The sequence below is a fragment of the Magnolia sinica genome, chromosome 6 (assembly GCF_029962835.1).
Source record: "Magnolia sinica isolate HGM2019 chromosome 6, MsV1, whole genome shotgun sequence".
Classification (NCBI taxonomy): domain Eukaryota; kingdom Viridiplantae; phylum Streptophyta; class Magnoliopsida; order Magnoliales; family Magnoliaceae; genus Magnolia; species Magnolia sinica.
The window spans coordinates 41,119,837-41,139,660 of record NC_080578.1 but is presented as its reverse complement, the minus strand read 5'-3'; the positions used below and the strand labels follow the sequence as shown (position 1 = coordinate 41,139,660).

Genomic DNA, 19,824 nt, shown 5'->3' with positions numbered 1-19,824 from the left:
TTTATTTAGCTCTTTGGACTCCTTGGCTCCTAAGTTAGCTCTTTAAGGGTGGATGATGAAGGTTGGATGGTGGAGACGAGAGTTTTTGGGGTAGGGAAGTGGGCCACACCTAGCTTCTCTTTAGGAGGCTTGGACGATTGGTCTCTTGGTTGCTTGGGAGTGAAGAGAGAGAATGAGAAGTGATGGGATGAAAAGGTGATGGAGTGATGGGTGATGGGTGTAAGGAAGGGATGGGTGGAGAGAGAGAGAGAGAGAGAGAGAGAGAGAGAGTTAACTTTGGAATGGAAGAGAGATGGGTAGGGTATGGGTTACTTGTACTTGTGATAGGATGTGTCCTTGACTTGTGATTAATTGATTGATGTGATGAGTTGTAGAGATTCTCTCAAAATTCACAACACACGGCATTTTCCTTTAAATAAATGCGGGCCCACAACTCCTAGCCTGGGTATTGCATCGGCGCGTGAGACGCGGAGTTGGAACTGCGACGATGGCACGGTCGCTAAGGTACAAGTTTTCAGTCGAGCCGATTTAGGTTGATAGGGTGCGACTCAGGGTCAAGCGCAAATGCTATCTATGCGTCATGAGTTACCGGAATTCGACCGGGAGGACCACAGATTCTAAGGAACAGTAAGAACTATGATACGGGTCTTACAGCTCTCCCCTCCTAATAAAAATTTCATCCTCAAAATTTACATAATCATCACAACTATACATAACTCATAAGGAATAGGAAACTTAACATCATATATAATCGGAGATAGCATACAAGATACAACATATAATCAATTATCAAAGAGATGGGGATAACGCTCTTGAATCTCAGCCTCGCGCTCTCAAGACGCCTAATCAACAGAATGGTGACCCCACTGCACTTTCAACAAGGGGATGACCTTGGTCCGGAGTACCTGCTCCTTCCGATTAAGGATACGAACTAACTGCTCAATGTAAGAAGTGTCATCACGAACCTCCAGCGGCTGCCAATCAATAACAGGAACAATGTCTGACCCACACTTCCTCAACATCGAGACATGAAAAATATTGTGGATGCCAGACAACTGAGATGGTGAGGCAAGCTGATAAGTCATGGCGCCAACGCACCTGGCAATATCGAAAGGTCCTATGAATCTCGGGGCAAGCTTGCCCTTTACTCCAAATCGCACTATGCCCTTCATGGGTGAGACCATGAGATACACTCTGTCCCCAATAGCAAACTCAAAGGGATGACGCCGATGATCAGCAAAACTCTTCTGCTAGCTCTGAGCTGTACGCATCCTCTGCCTGATGATATCGATAGCCTTTGACGTCTATTGCACAAGCTCGGGACCTAGGAGACGCCGTTCTCCAACTTCGGTCCAACAACTCGGAGATCTACACGGTTTGCCATATAGTGTCTCAAAAGGAGCCATGTCAATAGTTTGTATATTATTTATATTGACAAGGAAAGAACCCCAGGTTGGGTATCTATAGCTTATTCATGAAATTTAATGATTCACTTGACGCATTCCAGAGAAGAAGGGTGTTTAGAGACAACAAAGGGTCCTAGATGCATTTTACTTAGATCGAAAAAGATAGCTTATTGAAAGGGAAAATAACATGTTGGTATCATCTCGTGAAAAGATAGCACTCTTTTTCTCTCCCGATAAAGTGCACACTAATCCTTAATGGGGACGTGAGCAATGCCCCCAAATCTTTTAATGGACACATGGGAGGACCAATCATCAATTTGAACCGACCATTCTTTCGTACAACTAACCATGTGAAAAAATCATGCCATAGGAATGATCCCAAGCATCTGATCAGTAACATGGAAAATGGACAGTCAAGATTGAGTAGATAAACAAAATAAGTCCAATTATCATCTTGAACCATCTATTTGATAGATCCTACTTTGTATAAGTTATGATAGATCATCTTGAACCATCTTGAACCATCTCAACTCAGCTATTTCCATCTCTAATCTACATGAATATTGAGAAAAAAAGAAAGAAAAAAATGTTAAATTCAAATTTCAGTTTCTCAATTGAGTTAATGAGGAACACAAGGTTTTTGTAAATATGGAGTTTGGGTGTGGTACTTGCAGGCCTAACCTGAATTGCATTTCAGTCCTTTGCCATCTCCCAAATAAATCCTTACTGAAGAGGGTTCCGGTGGTTTTGATCTCCTCTCCCCTTATTTTGTGCAAGATGCTAGCTACTCATCACATGGGCCCACCATGGAGGTGTCCGTATAAAAAACTTAGGTCGATTTGAAAATCCTTGCTATTGAATAAGAGGTTCAAGATGAATGGTTAAATAAAATTAGTTTAATGGATTTAGCCATAACGATTGTTTAGTCTTTACTGGCATATCAAATTAATTGTTAATCATTAGTTCTCTATTGAATCTATAACCATTCTGTGATTCTCATGCTTGATTGAGTTCTATTTTTTAACGTATACTTGACTGAATTTTTTTCAGGTCTTCTCTTCATGGGAAGGGATTAAACAAATTCTAGTCTAACATTGAAGGTTACTGTGGAAGCTCTGCATATGTCTATGCTATAAGCCCAATTTTCCACATATTTCCACCTGGTCCGTAGAAAAAATTCTTTCTACCTGTACTGGCATTCTGTAGCTCAACTGAGCATCTATTCTATCATTGTACAGGGAAGGACAAGAATTTTATATATAGCCACCTGCATCTTACGGGGAGATATGAAGCATATCGAAAGCCAGTGGGTATTGTGTTTGGAGGAACTGTTGGAAATGAGAGAATATTTATAGATGAAGATTTGGCTAGAGTTAATGTTCATCATCATGCAGTTGACAAAACTTACTAACCTGGCTCTCTAGTTCCCAATCAAGTAAATTTAGAACCACCTGGCCCTCTAATTCCCAGTCAGAGTGAAAGAAAAACATCGCTACCTACCTGAGTATACTGTGCATTGGACTCTGGCTCCTACTCTTGCTTCCTTACCTATTTCTTTTTCTTTTTTGCTTGCTATATAATTACCTAAATTTCCTTCTATGCAGCTATATTTTAATCCTGCTACTGTGAAAATGCTGAGCAAACTGAAGGTATATATTGTTGACATATGGATTGCCTTGACATTTTGCATTTTTCGTTTTAGCGCAACTGTTGCACACTTGCTGTATGTTGATGAAGTTTGGTTTTGCAGTATGAAAGCAATGCGCGGTTCGTGAGGTGATCAGATGACAGTTTGCAATTACAGGTGAGGATCTTAGCTTTGAATGCCTCATTTTTTTTAAAAAATGGAGGTCATTTTGTGATATCAATTAAGGTATGCTACTGTCAAATTTATTTAGCCTTGCTTTATAGGATGGGAGTTAAACTGCCTTTTAAATGAAGACTGTGGCACGAATGTTCTCAAGTGTTCTCAAATGTTCCCTAGCTTTTCTTTGTAAGATATGTTGATTGGTGGACCATTTTTATGAGGGTTCATTCCAAAATTTCGATGGACTAGACCTCATCATAAGATGGACTGTCAATATGAAAAGATCTACTGTAATTCAAAAACAACAAACAAATTTTCAAATATAAAAAATACTTGATTATTTTAATTTTATTTTACCTATCTCCTTGATACTTTTGCTGCTCTCTCACACTCTTTACAAAGTTTCCTTGGGGACTGTCCTCTGTACACATTCTGTTGAACTTTTATCCATCAAGTGAACTGACAAATCATAGGTTGAGTGAAATCTTAATTTAGCTGAAATGGTTGATCTATTCTGTTTTCACAAATTTAGTTGGTATTGCTATACCTATGTTAGTTAGTATTTTGAATAGCTGAATGTTTATTTTGTCTTTGGCTGTTGCAGATTTTTCTTGTTCAGAAATGAGAAGATCAGTGTATGCTCCCGAGTATTGTCTTTTCTTTCTTTCTTTTTTCTTTATGTCATCTCCTCGTCGTCTTTCTCTATAATTTAGTTCTTCAATTTCGGGGCATAGCTTTTTCATATGACTACATATTTTGTATGATGAAATTGATTTTCAGCCATGTGTAGTAAGCTTTCAGATCAAAACAAAGCTGAGGATTGGGTGTTAGTTGATGGCAAATTGATAACCAGTAGAGGCACATCCATGGAGTTCTCGCTTGTGATTGTTGAGAAGCTATTTGGCTGTGAGAAGGCATTAGATCTTGCTGTCAATGAGAACTTTAAATAGACATATAACTATTATGTTGCCATTGTACTTTTGTGAATGGATTAAAATGAATGTTGTATTTGATTGAATGAATGAATGAATGATTGAATGGATGTATGAATGATTAAATGATTTAGCCATGAAGTAATATGAGTTGATCTATCAGGGCATGTACTACATTGGTAAGAGATGCCATTATTATATTTTTTTAATTTTTTTAAAAAATAGGCATTAGTTATGGCTATTAACCATAGCCCTTTATCTGGAAACCATAGTTGTTGCTAATTTTAGCCTATTGCTATGGTTCTTGCTCCACTTTTAGCTACAAATATAATTCGTAGCTATATATACTTAAGAGCTACGGAAAGTATGGCTACGGATTTAATCCGTAGTTATTATTTCTATGGCTACAAATTAAATCCATAGCCATAGCTTTAAGACCTATGGCTACAACACCAGTGGCTATGGTCATGCTATAGACTATAACCGTAGCCATAGGTCTTTAGCTACAGCTTTTATCCATAGCCTTTGCCCAATTTTCTGGTAGTGTAGATTTGTAAGCTAAATGAGTCGACTGTTTAAAAGACCCATTCTCTTACCTGAATGGACTGACTGTTTGAAAAGTTCATTCCCCTATTGGGGATGAGCTGATTATTTGAAAGGCCCATCCCCAGGCATGAATGAGCTGACTGTTTGAAAAGCACATTCATGTCTAAGTGAGCCGACTGTTTGAAAGGTCTACTACCATGTAAGTTAAATGAGTTGACTATTTGAAAAGCCCATTCTCTTGCATGAATGGACTAACTATTTGAAAGATCCATCCACTTGGCCAACTGGATGTGCATCCCTAGTTGATGTGCATTCACGCATCCATGCACTTAAATAAGATCGCATCATGAAATGTTTTATATATTTTATTGTTTAAAACTATGCTTAACTAATGCAGCGGTGTATAATCTTGAGGAGAATTCACATTGAGTTAGCCACTCATTCATCGAATATATAACCATACAGGTAGTGTAGGTGGTTTAAATGATATTCATGTTTGCATTTATGAGGAGCATGGTACAATTATCAAGGATGCATGGTTATAATTGTCAAGAGAAGCTGCGTGATGTTGCAGCTCAAATTTATACGCATTTTATTATTTCACATGTGTTAAATCTTGTAATTCTTGTATTTGTTAATATAGAGACATTGGTTTGTATAAGTCATTTTGGGCAGCCGCTCTTATAATTTGAATACATACATACATATATATATATATATATATATATATATATAATTTCCTTTATACTTGATTGATTCATATTCTACCTAAATGCTCACTCTGAAAAATAAAAAAAAATGCACATGGAATTTGGCTATCTTTATAGGTTAACACTTAGGTTTTTGAAAAATGAGTCATATACTCGGGTTTCGAAAACCCTGGGTGTTACAATGTTGCATGCACAAATACCACAAATAACTTCCTCAGCCTTACCCTTCTTAAGTTTTATAACCTCGATTTTCCTTGTGAGACTGGCCACTTTAGTCCTTAGATCATCTTCCTCTTTCAAAACATATATTCCACCCCTCTCCTTTGATTGAGTAGACTTAGGAACGGTGCTAGGTCTTGGGGAGATGTCCCATGATTGTGTTTTCAGCGAGTTTGTCAAAGTAATCCCACACATCATTGACATCTTTATTCATGAATTCCCCATTGCACATCGTCTTGACCATTTGGCCCGTGGAAGATGTCAGTCCTATGTAGAAAAAACTTGTTATGCGGCACGTTTCAAAACCGTGTTGTGGGCATAAACTGACAAGATCCTTGAACCGCTCCCAATATTGGAAGAATGTTTCATCTTCCTTTTGGGCGAAGTTCATGATCGACTTTCTGAGGGTGTTCGTTTTACTTCCTTGTCATGTCTTTCCATCTACCAATCAATCATGGACGTAGTGAGTGCAACCACATCTTAGCCTTTTCTTTTATGGAGAAGGAAAAGAGTTTCAGCCTGATTGTGTCCTCAGACATATTAGGAATGTGTAAAGTGGTTATTATCTCATCAAACTCTTTCATGTGTAGATATGGATTTTCATATTCAAGTCCATGGAACTTTGAAAGGAGTTGGATCACTCCTGGCTTTATATCTATATGTCCTGCATTCTCTAGAAACATAATGCAAGACGGTGTGCTCACTTCCATCGGTTATAGATAATCTCGTAAAGTATGAGGCGAGGGTGCGTGATGCACCTCATTCTCATCCTTACCTTCCTCAACTGGAGGTTGATTTGCAGGTTAAGGTTGATTTACAACCATCACTTCTATTAACTCGGAGGACCTTAAGTGGTGTCTAATCCTATGATGAATAGGCAGCCTTTCGACTAATCCTCCTTTACACAAGAGACGTAAGGTGTTATCACGGACCCACTTAGGCATGAAACACTCTCAGCCCTCAAGTTCGGAAACTAAAACTAAACCTAAAGAGAAAACTAGAGGGAAACTAAAAGAGATCTAGAATAAAAAGAGAGAAAATTAGAAAGAGGTAATTGGATTGGAGATTTCTATGTTAGGATCCTACAAGACAGAAAAGCAAGTTAGTTTTTAAAAACAAAGGAGAAAAATCCTAACCTAGAAACAAAACAAAAGTTAGTCCTAATCTTAACCTAATTTTAAAATCAATTAAATTCAGAAAAACATAGCCGTTATCGCCAGCAATGGCGCCAAAAACTTATTCACAACCCAAAGTGTAGGGTCGCGATGTAGTAATAATCCCGATGAAACCGAGGTCGAATCCACAAGGATTAATCTTGTACATTTCTGAAAGTAACTAGAACTAGAACTAGAGAAAGATATAAACTATCTAAAATAAGGAGGGAATTGTGAATATTGTGATTAAACTATCAATTTAAAGTGGGAACTAGGGTGCCAAGGATCCACTTGCAGCTCTTGGGATGCTACCTCACTTGATTCAAGAGATCCAACTGGAATTAGAGTCCTATCTTATCCAATGAGAAAGGGAGATGATCAAATCTCTGAACTTCTCACTGATTCATTCTCAATGGAAGAGAATTATGAAAACTTGGAAGGAATTCCATCACCCTACCATGCCCAAGGGACGATGGTGGACAATAGGATTTACTAATCCCACAATCTCAAAGAGGAAAAGAAGATATTCAAATCTATCACAAATCTATTGTAATTGGAATCACAACAAACCATTAAAAACTAAAAATATTCCTTAAAATCAACTAGAAATCAATGAGGTTTAAAATAAACATGAATCAAAGTAAAGAAAACATCCCAATCATGTTACAAGCTTCACCTCTTAGCCCTAGCTAAGAGGTTTAGCCAACTATAGACATGATTGAACTAAGAACTCTTAAATAAAATATAAAAACAAACTAAGGAAGAAGAAGAAAGACTCTTGGCATCGGCTCTCCACCCATTTTTCTCCACTCCTTAAACCCTAGATGATCCTAGGAACATCCTAGGGACTCCTATTTATACTTGCAAAGCTTCACCTTTCGCACCGACCTTGAATTTCTGCAAATTGCCTACAGTTACGCAATCCACGTTGGCTCCACGTTACGCATAGGTCGGACCAAAGGTGAATATGAAAACAAGTTCGAGTTTGAAAAGGAATCAGTTTTAGCAGTTGCCTGATTTCAGTTAGACCGAATTAATCTTTGGTCGAACCGAATTAACTCCAAAGTTCATTGTTCCTTGCTGGAGCTTTTCGTGTACTTTCGGTGGCACCGAATCCTCCCTTCGGTCGGACCAAACTCGGTCTCAGTTGGACCAAATTAGCTCTAAATTCCGTCTTTGGTTACTGGACTATTTTACACGATTTCTATCAGACCAAAGAGCATAATTCAGATAGTTGAATTTGCCCTTCAGCTAGCCAAATTCTGGTGAATTCTAAAAGAAAACGTTGATGGAATTTCATCCAAACTTTCTCGAGCTGGCCGAATTTCAAGCTCGAGCTAGCCGAACCAAAACTTAGGCTAGCCGAATTTCCAACAAAAGTTTTTATTTGCTTCGGGCTTGAAGTTAGGCTAGCCGAGGAAGCTTAGGTTGGCTGAACCAGAAGTTGGGCTGGCCGAATTCCTGGCAAAAACAAATGTAAAAAATCATAATTAAATATTTTTTAAAGCACTTAGACCTAAGGTCTTTCTAGGGTTTATACCACCTGAGATATGTCAAATATCTGATTCGCATTGGCTTGAACTTAGTCTCAGACTTCATCTTGAACTTCGGATTGATCTTTCCTTAAACATAAGCCGATCTTGAGCTTGATCTTTTCTTGAACACAGACTGATTTTGAGCTTGATCTTCTCTTGAACATAAATGATCTTGAGCTTGATCTTCTCTTAAACACAGACAATCTTGAGCTTAATCTTCTCTTGAACATAGACCGATCTTAAAGTTTTACCTTAAAGTGGTTTTATCTTACGAAATTTGACAAACTATATGTGCTCAACATCCTAGCACTTACACTTTTTAATGTGCGCTCTATTGGGGCACAAAAAATGCATGAGTTGATAGAAGTTTCATTTGTTGTGCATCAACGATCCAAGATAGGCAGCCCTGCCCATTACGTGGCCCTCTCTCTATCATCCCTCTCTCTAGAAAATCTGTGGCATGTGGATAGTGCTGCGGTGAATAGTGCTACAATGAATAGTGTTGTCATGAATAGTGCTATGATGAATAGTGTTATGATGAATAGTGTCATGATAAATAGTTGTGCGGGAGGAATAATTGCGTGGATGAATAGTTGCGCGGGATGAATAGTTACATGGGATAAATAGTGTCGCACGAGTGAATAGTTGCGCGGGATGAATAGTTGCGTGGATGAATAGTGTTGTACGGTGAATAGTTGCGCAGTTGAATAGTGTTGTGCAGATGGGGTCCACGGCACATAAATCGATGCCTCACACATGTGAAAGGCTATAAATGCTCCCTCCCCCTCTCATTCGCATCATCAGAAGTTCCAGTGAGAGGAGCTTTGTGAATAGTGTCACGTGAATAGTGTTGCGGGTGAACAGTGTTACACGTGAATAGTGTTGTGGGATGAATGATGTTGTGCAGGTGAATAGTGTTGCATGATGAATAGTGTTACACAGGTGAATAGTGTTGCATGATGAATAGTGTTACGCAGTTTGTTTGATGCGTTGTATGGTCGCATAATAAAAGGCCTCTACAGTCCTGTGCTCTACAGTTTTGTGGGTTCCTCTTGGACCCGCACAATCCCTCTGTCACTCTGACGGACATAAAATGCATCAAAATGCTACCGAAATTTCTATTGGATTGATTATCCTTTCTTTCATTGCACAGATTCACTGTATTTTGTTTCAGAATCAAGGGAGATATGAGGATGCAAACAAACTCAGAATTAATGAAATATATGATGATAAATGTTCTTCTATTTTCTTTGTTACTATTGAATGATAATTCCCCTATCAAACCACATTCGTTTCTTGTCGAAACAAAATAGTGACACTGCTGGGGAACATCCTCCCCTTCATCTCTAAAATAAAGTACAATTTTATTTCATTAAAGTAGCTGATGCTCTGTTTTGAACAACATGTATTTTGTCTTTACACAACCGCAATGGCTTTTCTCCTGACTGATATAGTTATTTACTTCACACCCAATGGATTCACTGTTGATTACATTGACAACACGCGATCACTACTATAGAAAGTACCAGAGAAGGTTAAATCAGTTACAGTTAAGGATAGGCAATGTCAGGCGATGTCCAGAATGATTTCTGCTTCACTGACAGCCCAACAGGACAATGAATGATGGATAGTTGTGACATCTAAAAGAAGATGCAGAGTATTTTTATGAAAAACTTCTCTTTCGACAAAAAAGTAAGTTTGACTGAATTAGCCTCTGCTCACCAACGAGAAGACAAATCAGTTGATGAATTCATCAGTCAATGGAAAGACTTGGGGGCATCATGTCAATATCTTCTAAGAGAATCAGATCAGGTTAAGCTATGCTTGGAAGGTATAAGACCAAAAGTGACATGTAACCTGATTAGCGCAGATATACATATCTTTCATGATCTTACTACCAAGGCTCATACTCTCGAAAAGATGGTTGAAAAAGTGTCTGCCTTTTACATAAAGTCACTATACTAGAATCTTCATGAAACGTCAGCCAATGCTGCTAGCAAAGAAAAAAAATAAAGAAGATTATCAGAATGAAGAAAGAAATAGTGGCAAAGAAAATTGGAAAGGTCATACAATGATATATAAAAAATGCAGACAATGTAAAACCTGAAAGATATGAGCATTCGCAAAAGAAGATATACTTCCTATGAAGAATCAACTATTGGCTAGAGGGGAAATTAAACTACCACAGTCAAAGTACCGTAAAGAAACAGAGAAGAGGAGAGCAAAAGGATATCGTCACTATCATCATATGTTTGGGCATCAGATTGAAAATTGCTATGTCATGAAAGATATACTCTAAAGGATGATTGACAATGGTGAAATTATTATGGAAGAATAGGATAGAAAGAGAAGAATGACGAGTCAATATAATTTCTGTTTAAAACATGGTATCAGTGACTTCTTAAGAAATAAGACGTGATTCTAGTAGTGGCATGGTCTATCATGCTTATGTGCAAGAAGGAAAAGCAGAATGACTATGCAATATATGATAAGACAAGCAATATTCTGATCATACGTCTTCATGAAGAATAATCAATGAATAAAGATATCAGATAAAGATACAATTTCTGAATATTCTTCTGAACATCTGTGCAAAATTTCAAATCTACCTAATCCTTAAAAAGGAAATTGTTAATTTCCTGATATGATAATTGTCAATATCAATTTTTACAGGTCAACACAAGGGCCAGAATCATTACCGCGATGGAGTTATTATATATTGATATGATATACTGGGATTTATTAAAGGTCACTTACAAGACTAGGGCCAAGTTTAAATCCAAAATGATATAATTAATATATTATCACTGAATATTATATCGACAGAACTTATCAAGCCAGGAATCAGAATGAATAAGGCATTGGAATGCTTGCAGATATTCATCCTATTAAAATTATTGTTCTCGAAAGGTAAAAAAGTTTTGATTGTAAAGATTCTTAGAGAAAATCTCATCCAATCAAAAGGGGGTAGATCAGGCAACAGTTATAAAATAGCCGCAATAAGCATATTATCGCTTGAATATTTATCAAAGTCACATCCATATTATATCTTCAACAAGCGACGATTATTGGTAACAAAACGATATCCACCTTATATCATTCTTCATGACAGAATATTATATCGGTCAATCGGCAAAATCATTCTTACAAACTGTTAAAGAACTACTGCCTTATATACATTACAAAGCATTGTCGATTATCAAAATATCGTTGGTCATCACTGATATTGCCAATAATCATTGGTTATGAAAATGATTACAAAGCATTGACTGTAAGCCCCGTATCCTAGATCGTACCATTCCATAGGCTTCCGCGGTCTTTCCGGTCGAATTTCGGCAACCTTCAACCCTTAACCGGTATTTGTGCGCGACCCAGCCGCGGTTTCGATGCCGCGACGTGCGCGCCGAGGCGATACCCTGGTTGGGAGATGTGGGCCAGCGTTCGGTGCCAGGAAAACACCGCGCGTGCGAATTCCCAGGGAATCTCTACAAGGTGTCACATCAATCAATCAATCCCATCAATCCCATCATGTCAAGTACACATCACCTTTCACTCTTTCCCAAGCAAACCCCAAAGTCAAAAAGTTCTTACACCACCCATACCTCTCTTACAACTTTTGCCAAAAAAATCAAAAAAGCTTCTTACACCCATCACCACCACATCCATCACTCCATCACCCATCACTCCCTCTCTCTCTCTCTCCCTTACAAGTCTCTCTCTCTTTTTCAAACTCTCCCTAAGCAAGAGAAGTCCATACGTATGAGCCTCTCCCATTCCTCCCAAGCTACATGTGTGGCCCACCTTTCCATCCTTAGATCTCTCATCTCAACCATCCATTTCTCATCTTCCTCCATCAAAGAGAAGCACAAGGAGCTAAGGAAGCCAAGGGAGCAAGAAGATCAAGCGGTGGGTGTTTTGATAGGATAGTTTTTGATGTTTTTAAGATGGGCCAAGTGAGGCCAACCGATCAATGGTTCGGATCTCACTTTGGACCCTAAGATGTGGCCAATGGCCCACTTGGATCATCATGATCATTCCATGATGGGGCCATTCTCCATGGACCCCATCATGATGTTTACTTTCTTGCATATTTAGGGTCATCTAGACCGTCTAATTTATGGGAGAAGGGATCTCCACCGTTGGATTTAATTTTAATGGGCCCACATGTAATGGGACCCACTTGATGTATGATTTAGTGCAAAGGAGGGCCCACAGTGTCGGGGTCCCTCCATCACGCGTGTCCCACTCCCTATCTCTCTCTTCCTCTCTATTTCTTTTTCTTTATGAGATTATGATATGGTTGTGTGGCCCACTTGGATGGACCCCTCCACGAGGTATGTATTTTTATACAAAATATCTAGAAGTGGGGCCCACCTTTTAGGTGTTGCACACACACCATTCATCATGAGGTGGCCCACTTGAGTGAAGCCTCCATGTATGTGCAAACGTCCAGGGATGCTGGACGTCACAGAAAGAAAAAAAAAAAGAAAAAAGAAAAGAAGTGTTAGCTTGTTCCAAATGGGGTGGTCCATTCATGTAGGCCCCACCTTGATGTAGGTATTTAATCCACCCCGTCCATTCCTTTTTCAAGATTTTTTTTAGGCGTTGAGCCAAAAGATGGGACCGATCAGATTTTCAGGCGGGCCATAACATGGCAAACAGTGGGTTTACCATTGAAATATCCCATATTGCTTCTATACGCCGAAACAGGCCCAATATTGGGCTTATTTTGCTTGTCTGGAGCCATGGAGCGTCGTTGGACGGAGTAGATTGTTTGGATGTGGACCCCACCGGTGAAAACCTCAGAAATATTGAAAATAAAAAAAAAATAAAACTCAGCAGCAGCAGCTGCTGCTGCTGTGTCAGAAACGCAGCAGCGCTGCCTGCGCACGCCAGCGGGCGGACGGATTGGCCGACGTACAGCCAAGCACGGCTGTAGCCGTGGGCCCCACTTTGATGTTTATTTATCATCTAATCCATTCATATGGTGGGCCCTAAGGTCAGTGGACCACCCTCCAAAAATCAGCCTGATCCAAGACTCAGGTGGCCCACACCGTAGGAAACAGTGGGATTGAGCCTCTACCTTTGAAACCCTTTTTGGGCCCACAGAAGTTTTGGATCAGGGTGAAATTTGTTTTCACCCTTCATCTAGGCCCACTTGGCCTTATCAATGGGTTGGATGGCATAGTAACATTATGGTGGGCCCCACATGGAGCCCACAGTGATGTATATGTTCTATGGCCACCGTCCAGGCGGAAGGTGGGGCCAGCAGTGATGTAAGTGTTTTATCCCCACCGTCCAGGGACGGTGGGCCTGTGGAGTGCGTGCGTGTGTGGTGCGTGCGTGTGTGGTGTGTGCGTGTGTATATTTATATATATATATATATATATATATATATATATATACATATATATAATATTATATGTACTGTATATATATTATATATTATATCATATATGATGTAATGGTGGTGGGAGGCCCATCTCAGTACTTGTGGCCCATGGTTGAGGCCCACTTTGATGTATATGTAAGGCCCATGGGTCGAGGCCCATTTAATGCATTAGGGGCCCATGGGTCGAGGCCCATTAAGATGTAATGGGGCTAATGGGTTGAGGCCCATTTGATGCACGTATGGGGCCCAATTGGCGAGGCCCATTTGATACACATAAGGCCCATGTGAGTAGGCCCATTTGATGCACTCTAAGGCCCACGGGTCATGGTCCATTGCAATGCACATAAGGCCCATTGGTGCGGCCCAATGATGTGGCCCACTTGATGAATATAAGGCCCATATAATATGGCCCATTTGACGTATTTAAGGTCCAATGGGATGTACCTAAGGTCCATTGTAATGTACGATCCCAACATGGGTTATGTAATGATGTTTACGTCGGGCTGTACCTTGGGAGTAATGGCGGTTTGACGTCCCCATTGCAAGTATAGTGTTGGTTAAATGTCCGCATTATGACTTTCCCTAGGGCCCATTGTTAGGGTCGTACGTGTTATGTGTAGGCCATTTAGGCCCATCTTCGTTATGCACATCATCCATCCCATATAACATGTTTAGTTCCATGATTCATGATCATATGCATCATATATATGCTTGATATGAGAAATGACTGATCATAGCATATGCCTTCGGGCAAATTGTTTAGGGGCTCCCGTACAGGGGGTGTTGCCCTACATGAGCGCACGATACGTGCAGGATTTCTACATGACTGAATAGTGTGATTCATGCATTCGCATTGTGTGATATGGTTAATGTATGCCCTAGCGATATCAGGGCCGTAGCCTCCACAGACGTATCGTGGTTGGCAGGATTGGATACCGAAAATACTGTTCTACATGGGGTGCGATAGATATCCCTGGGTGAAAGTCCCTAAACCCTTATGGTACTAAGAGGTTGCTCCAACGTCTAGACCGAGTGGGTACATGAGCGCTGAGTGCCGATTACTAGACGGTTGCGCTTTCCACTGTGTCGTGGTCGGTTAGAAGGGGGTGCAGCCTTACCCGCCCGAGAGTAAGGGGCAAAGCTAGGCTGAGTCTGACCAGCTCGAGGAATGGGTCCGCTATTAACGAGCCGAGCCCGATATTGGCAGGCGGATAGTGAGGTCTTTTCCACTCACCTTATTGCCCGCGATGGGGCGGCAATCTGGCTTGGAGTGTACTAGACCCCGGTGATATCCCAGATTTTGAGCTGTATTGATATGTGGACTTAGATGAGGATTTACATGCTTGAGTTGCATTTCGCATTGCATGGCCTTGGTATGGCCGACATCATTCTTTACACCGCATGGCCATGGTATGGCCGACATCATTCTTTGCACCGCATGGCCTTGGTACGGCTAATGGTATTCTTGGCATTCATCAGCATGTTCCACATTACTCTGATATTGCATAACTGCATTACCACCTTGAGCATACACTTTCACCACCCTCTAAGCTTTCTATAAGCTTATGCACGACCGTTGCGTGCAGGTGACGTTGGATCGCAGCAACGCTGAGGCTTGGACGCGTAGAAGATCTTTTTTGGAGCTTTTGGTCTATCATCATTATATTTCCCTTTATGCTCATTGTACTTGTAAAGTTTTTTATCATAGTGGAAATGTGATGGAGTTTTTAGTTGTTGTTTGTGGGTTATGCCTTTGGTTATGCTTCTTACGAATCAAACTGATGTTGAAAATCCTCCTTGTAGCATCCCAGGATCGGAACCTGGCAAATGGGCGCTGGGAGCCGAGAATGGGGTTCTACGGAGGCTGTCGGCACCGGATTCGGCGATCGGGAATTTTGTGAGCCCGGTTTTCGAGTTTGGGGCGTGACATTGATGATCGTTAAGACATCGTCTATTATGAAATATTATTATAGATCATCATTGATATTGCCATGATTGATGCCAAGCTGATATTATCACCTCGACAAAATGATGTTATCATTTATCAATGAGCTATTATTATCGTCGAGCACTATCAGGCGTCATCGCTTATTATCAACATAACGAAAATTATATTCGCATTAATAATATTACCGACTATCAATCATCGCTGACTATCGCTAACTACACAACATTGATTATTTTATAGCAGCAGTGAGGCCCAAGAAGGCCAATTACGTATAAGCCTTATATTATTAGCAATTGACGATTCATTTATATATGATAGCAGTGAGCGCCTGAGGAGGCCAACCACGCATGAGACCTATATACAATGCTCCAACAACTTACGAGCCTAAACTGTGAATGCTCCAACATCTTACAAGCCTAAACTGTGAATGCTCCTACAACTTACAAGCCTAAACTGTGACTGCACCTTGAGCCCAACCCGAAATCGATGGTAAACTATAATTCTTCCTTGAGCCCAACCCAAAATCGGCAATAAACTATAATTGCTCCTTGAGCCCAGCCTGAAATCAGTGGTAAACTATAATTGCTCCTTGAGCCCACCCCAAAATTGGCGGTAAACTATAATTGCTCCTTAAGCCCAGCTCAAAATCGGCGGTAAACTATAATTGCTCCTTAAGCCCAGCCAAGTCAAGTCCAGTCAAGTCAAGCCCAATCAAGTTAAGTCCAGTAAAGTCAAGTCAAACATAATCAAAGTATAATCATTCAAAATTATGCATGCTCAAGTTTAAATTGCATATAATGTCTTTAGAGCTAACTAAATTGAAAGTCAACTCCAATCACCAAAGGAAATGTAGCTATAAATCTCGAACTAATGCATAACTCTGCAAATGCATATGTTTATTTATCTTATATAGAAGTACACTATCAAAGATTACTGCAAAAAAAATGCAAAATATCATATTTTCTTTTAAATCAGGTTCAAAGTTACAACAATGGCAAGTGTATTCAAAAGTATGAATCTTCAAGAACAATTATATGGATCTTCGCCATGTCAAGGCCCAGTTATATGGTCCGATGTTATAACTACTCATGGATCTGAAATAGCAAAGGTCTAAGGAAAATATACTTCTAGCCAGCCTATGAAGAAATGTCAAGAGCACAAACTAAAAAAGACTCGTTGTTGAACCTCCAGAGCTGGAAATGAGACATCTGAAAGCACGTTATAATGAGCAAAGAATGCAATAAATGCAATGCAAAGCACGCTAACAAGCACAAAGATGGAATAACTAAATCATTATCATATTACAAATATTACAATCATTCTAAAAGCTTTCAATATATTTCAAAATTATCAATACTTCATGAAAATAAATTACAAAATTATGATTTCCTGAGATACTAATTTTGATTAATTTGCAAGGAAAGATTACCATTCGAAATCTTAGATTATGCAGACTATGAATAAAGGAGACAATCAAAGAGATTGTTGCAGTAGGAGCAACATTAAAGAACAATTTCCTAGACACGGAGTTCAAAGAAAGAATCGCTGGAGTTGATCGAAGAGATTGTTGCAGCAGGAGCACATTGAAGGACAGTTCTCTGATCAAGTTACTCAAATATAGAATCGCCACAGCTGTTATAGTGGCAAGTTTCGATGAAAAGAGAATTGTGCGAATAAGGGAGTTAAAATTGTAGAAGATGCAATTGTGGCCCTGATCATAAAAAGTGCGTTCCATCTAAGTGACTCCTATGAAGACAGAGTGTTTTCATTGTCGTCATTATCCTCCCTATCAATGCATTCACTCGATGCTTCTGATTGGGGGCATTCTGTTTTCCATTCGAGCATGATCATTCTGTTTTTAGTTCGAGCGCGATCATTCTGTCTTCCGTTCAAGCACGATCATTCAATCTTCCATTCGAGCACGATCATCTAGTCATACCTCAACTGCAATCCTGATTCCTTCAAGCTTGATTATTTTGAAATCGACTATTAAAGACCTTCATTCAAGCGATCCTTCTCCATTATGTGACCAACCATATTTTCATGAAGAATCCTTCTCTAACGTAAATAAATTTTTGTGCAGAAGGAAGATCGATCCTCTATTTGATTTCGTAAATCAATCAAAGAAGGATCGAGGGGGCATCTGTTGGGGCATAAAAAATGCACGAGTTGATAGTAGTTTGGTTTGTTGCGCATCAAGGATTCAAGATAGTCAGCCTTGCCCATTACGCAGCCCTCTCTGTATCATCTCTCTTTATGGAAAATTTGTGACACGTGGATAGTGCTGCGGTGAGTAGTGCTACAATGAATAGTGCTATGATGAATAGTGTTGTGGTGAATGGTGTTGCGATGAATAGTGCCATGATGAATAGTGTTGTGATGAATAGTTGCATGAAAGGAATAGTTGCGCGGATGAATAGTTGCATGGGATAAATAGTTACGTGGATGCATAGTGTTGCATGGGTGAGTAGTTGTGAAGGATGAATAGTTGCATGGATGAATAGTGTTGCGTGGTGAATAGTTACGCCGGTGAATAGTGTTATGCAGAATGGGGCCCACACGTAAATTGATGCCTCACACATGTGAAAGCCTATAAATACCCTCTCCCCCTCTCATTTGCATCATCAGAAGTTCCAATGAGAGGAGCTACGTGGATAGTGTCACGTGAATAGTGTTGCGTGGTGAATAGTGTTGCTCGATGAATAGTGTTGCGCGGATTTATTTGATGCATTGTATGGTCGTAAAATAAAAGGCCTCTACAGCCCTGTGCTCTATAGTTTTATGGGTTCCTCGTGGACCCGCACAATCCCTCTGTCACTCTGACGGACACAAAATGCGTCAAAATACTACCAAAATTTCTATTAGATTGATTATCCTTTCTTTCATTACGCAAACTCATTATACTTTATTTCAGAATCAAGGGAGATATGAGGATATAAATAAACTCAAAATTAATAAAATCTATGATGATGAATGTTTTTCTATTTTCTTTATTACTATTGAATGATAATTCCCCTATCAAACCACATTCGTTTCTTGTCGAAATACGCTCGAGCGACTCTAGCCTTGTTTTTCATGATGGAATTTAATGCCTTTAGCCGAATTTCATCTAAGACCTCTAGGTCAACCAACATAGCTTCTATGAACTCTGCTTGGGTCAATTTAACCTGATAGGCTACCCATAATGATGGCATAGTCGCTTTTAATGATAACATAGCATCATGTCCGTATACTGATCTAAATGGACACATCCATGTGCTTGTTCGAAATGAGTTGTGATTAATCCAAAGAGCTTCTGATAATTTGACATGCCATTGTCTAGAATTTTCATAAATTATTTTCTGTAAGATATCCTTAATGTTACTAGCCTCGACCTGACCATTGGCCCCAAGTATAGTAAGGTGATGAATGCATCAACTTGATTTTATACTGATCGGTCATTGCCCCGATCCTCGATCCATAGTAATTATTTCAAGAATTTCAAATCAATGAATTATATGAGTCTCAATGAACTCAATAATTTCTTATTGATCTATTCCTAACATAGGCTTTGCTTCTTCTAATTTAGTGAAGTAATCGATCGACACAATAATAAAACAGTGCCCCTTAGATGACAGAGCATAAATTTTTCCTATCAAATCCATAGCCCATCCTCAAAATGGCTAAGGTTTGACAATGGGATGCAATTTGGTCATGGACACATGCTGTATCGAATCATGTTTCTGATATGCTTCACACCCTTTAGCATATAGGTTACAATCGGCGGACACGATAGCCAAGAAATATCCATAACATTGAAGTGTGAGCCTCATTTTTATTGCAACCTGGTGTACTCTACAAATTCCTTCATGCACTTTGAACCTAGCCAACATAGACTCTTTTTTGCTCAAACATCACAACAACACTCCATCGGCCCCTTTTTAATATAGTTCCTTATCGATCAATACATAGTTTATAATCATTCTCCTAATGTCTCAATTGACCTTTGTTCGTGAAGACCAAAGATATTCTATAATTGGAGCTCTCCAATCGTCATCACTCACCTCGACTTAACAAATTTCGTTGGTCAACTCATTATGAAAAACTAAGGGTAATGACTTCCTTTGAAGAATCACCATTCTCTCTTCAAAACCTTGTGTGATTTGAAGCCTTGATTCTAACTGTGTCATTTCATT

At 39.5% G+C, this 19,824-nt stretch overlaps 1 long non-coding RNA gene and 1 other non-coding gene across 5 annotated transcripts; both read left to right on the top strand.

Annotated features, from left to right (window-relative positions):
• Nucleotides 1-2,664: 2,664 nt before the first annotated feature.
• Nucleotides 2,665-4,260, top strand: LOC131249996 (uncharacterized). Of its 4 annotated transcripts, none has more exons than XR_009172959.1 (5): nucleotides 2,665-2,841; nucleotides 3,011-3,055; nucleotides 3,157-3,210; nucleotides 3,818-3,848; nucleotides 3,994-4,260. It is a non-coding gene; the product is annotated as an uncharacterized LOC131249996 (long non-coding RNA). The 4 variants fall into 4 exon arrangements; XR_009172957.1 differs by having other exon boundaries at nucleotides 3,157-3,279; XR_009172958.1 differs by having other exon boundaries at nucleotides 3,165-3,279; nucleotides 3,818-4,260.
• Nucleotides 4,261-5,922: 1,662 nt separating this feature from the next.
• LOC131250186 (small nucleolar RNA R71) lies at nucleotides 5,923-6,029 on the top strand. The gene has a single exon (XR_009173115.1). It is a non-coding gene; the product is annotated as a small nucleolar RNA R71 (small nucleolar RNA).
• The last annotated feature ends 13,795 nt before the right edge of the window (nucleotides 6,030-19,824 follow it).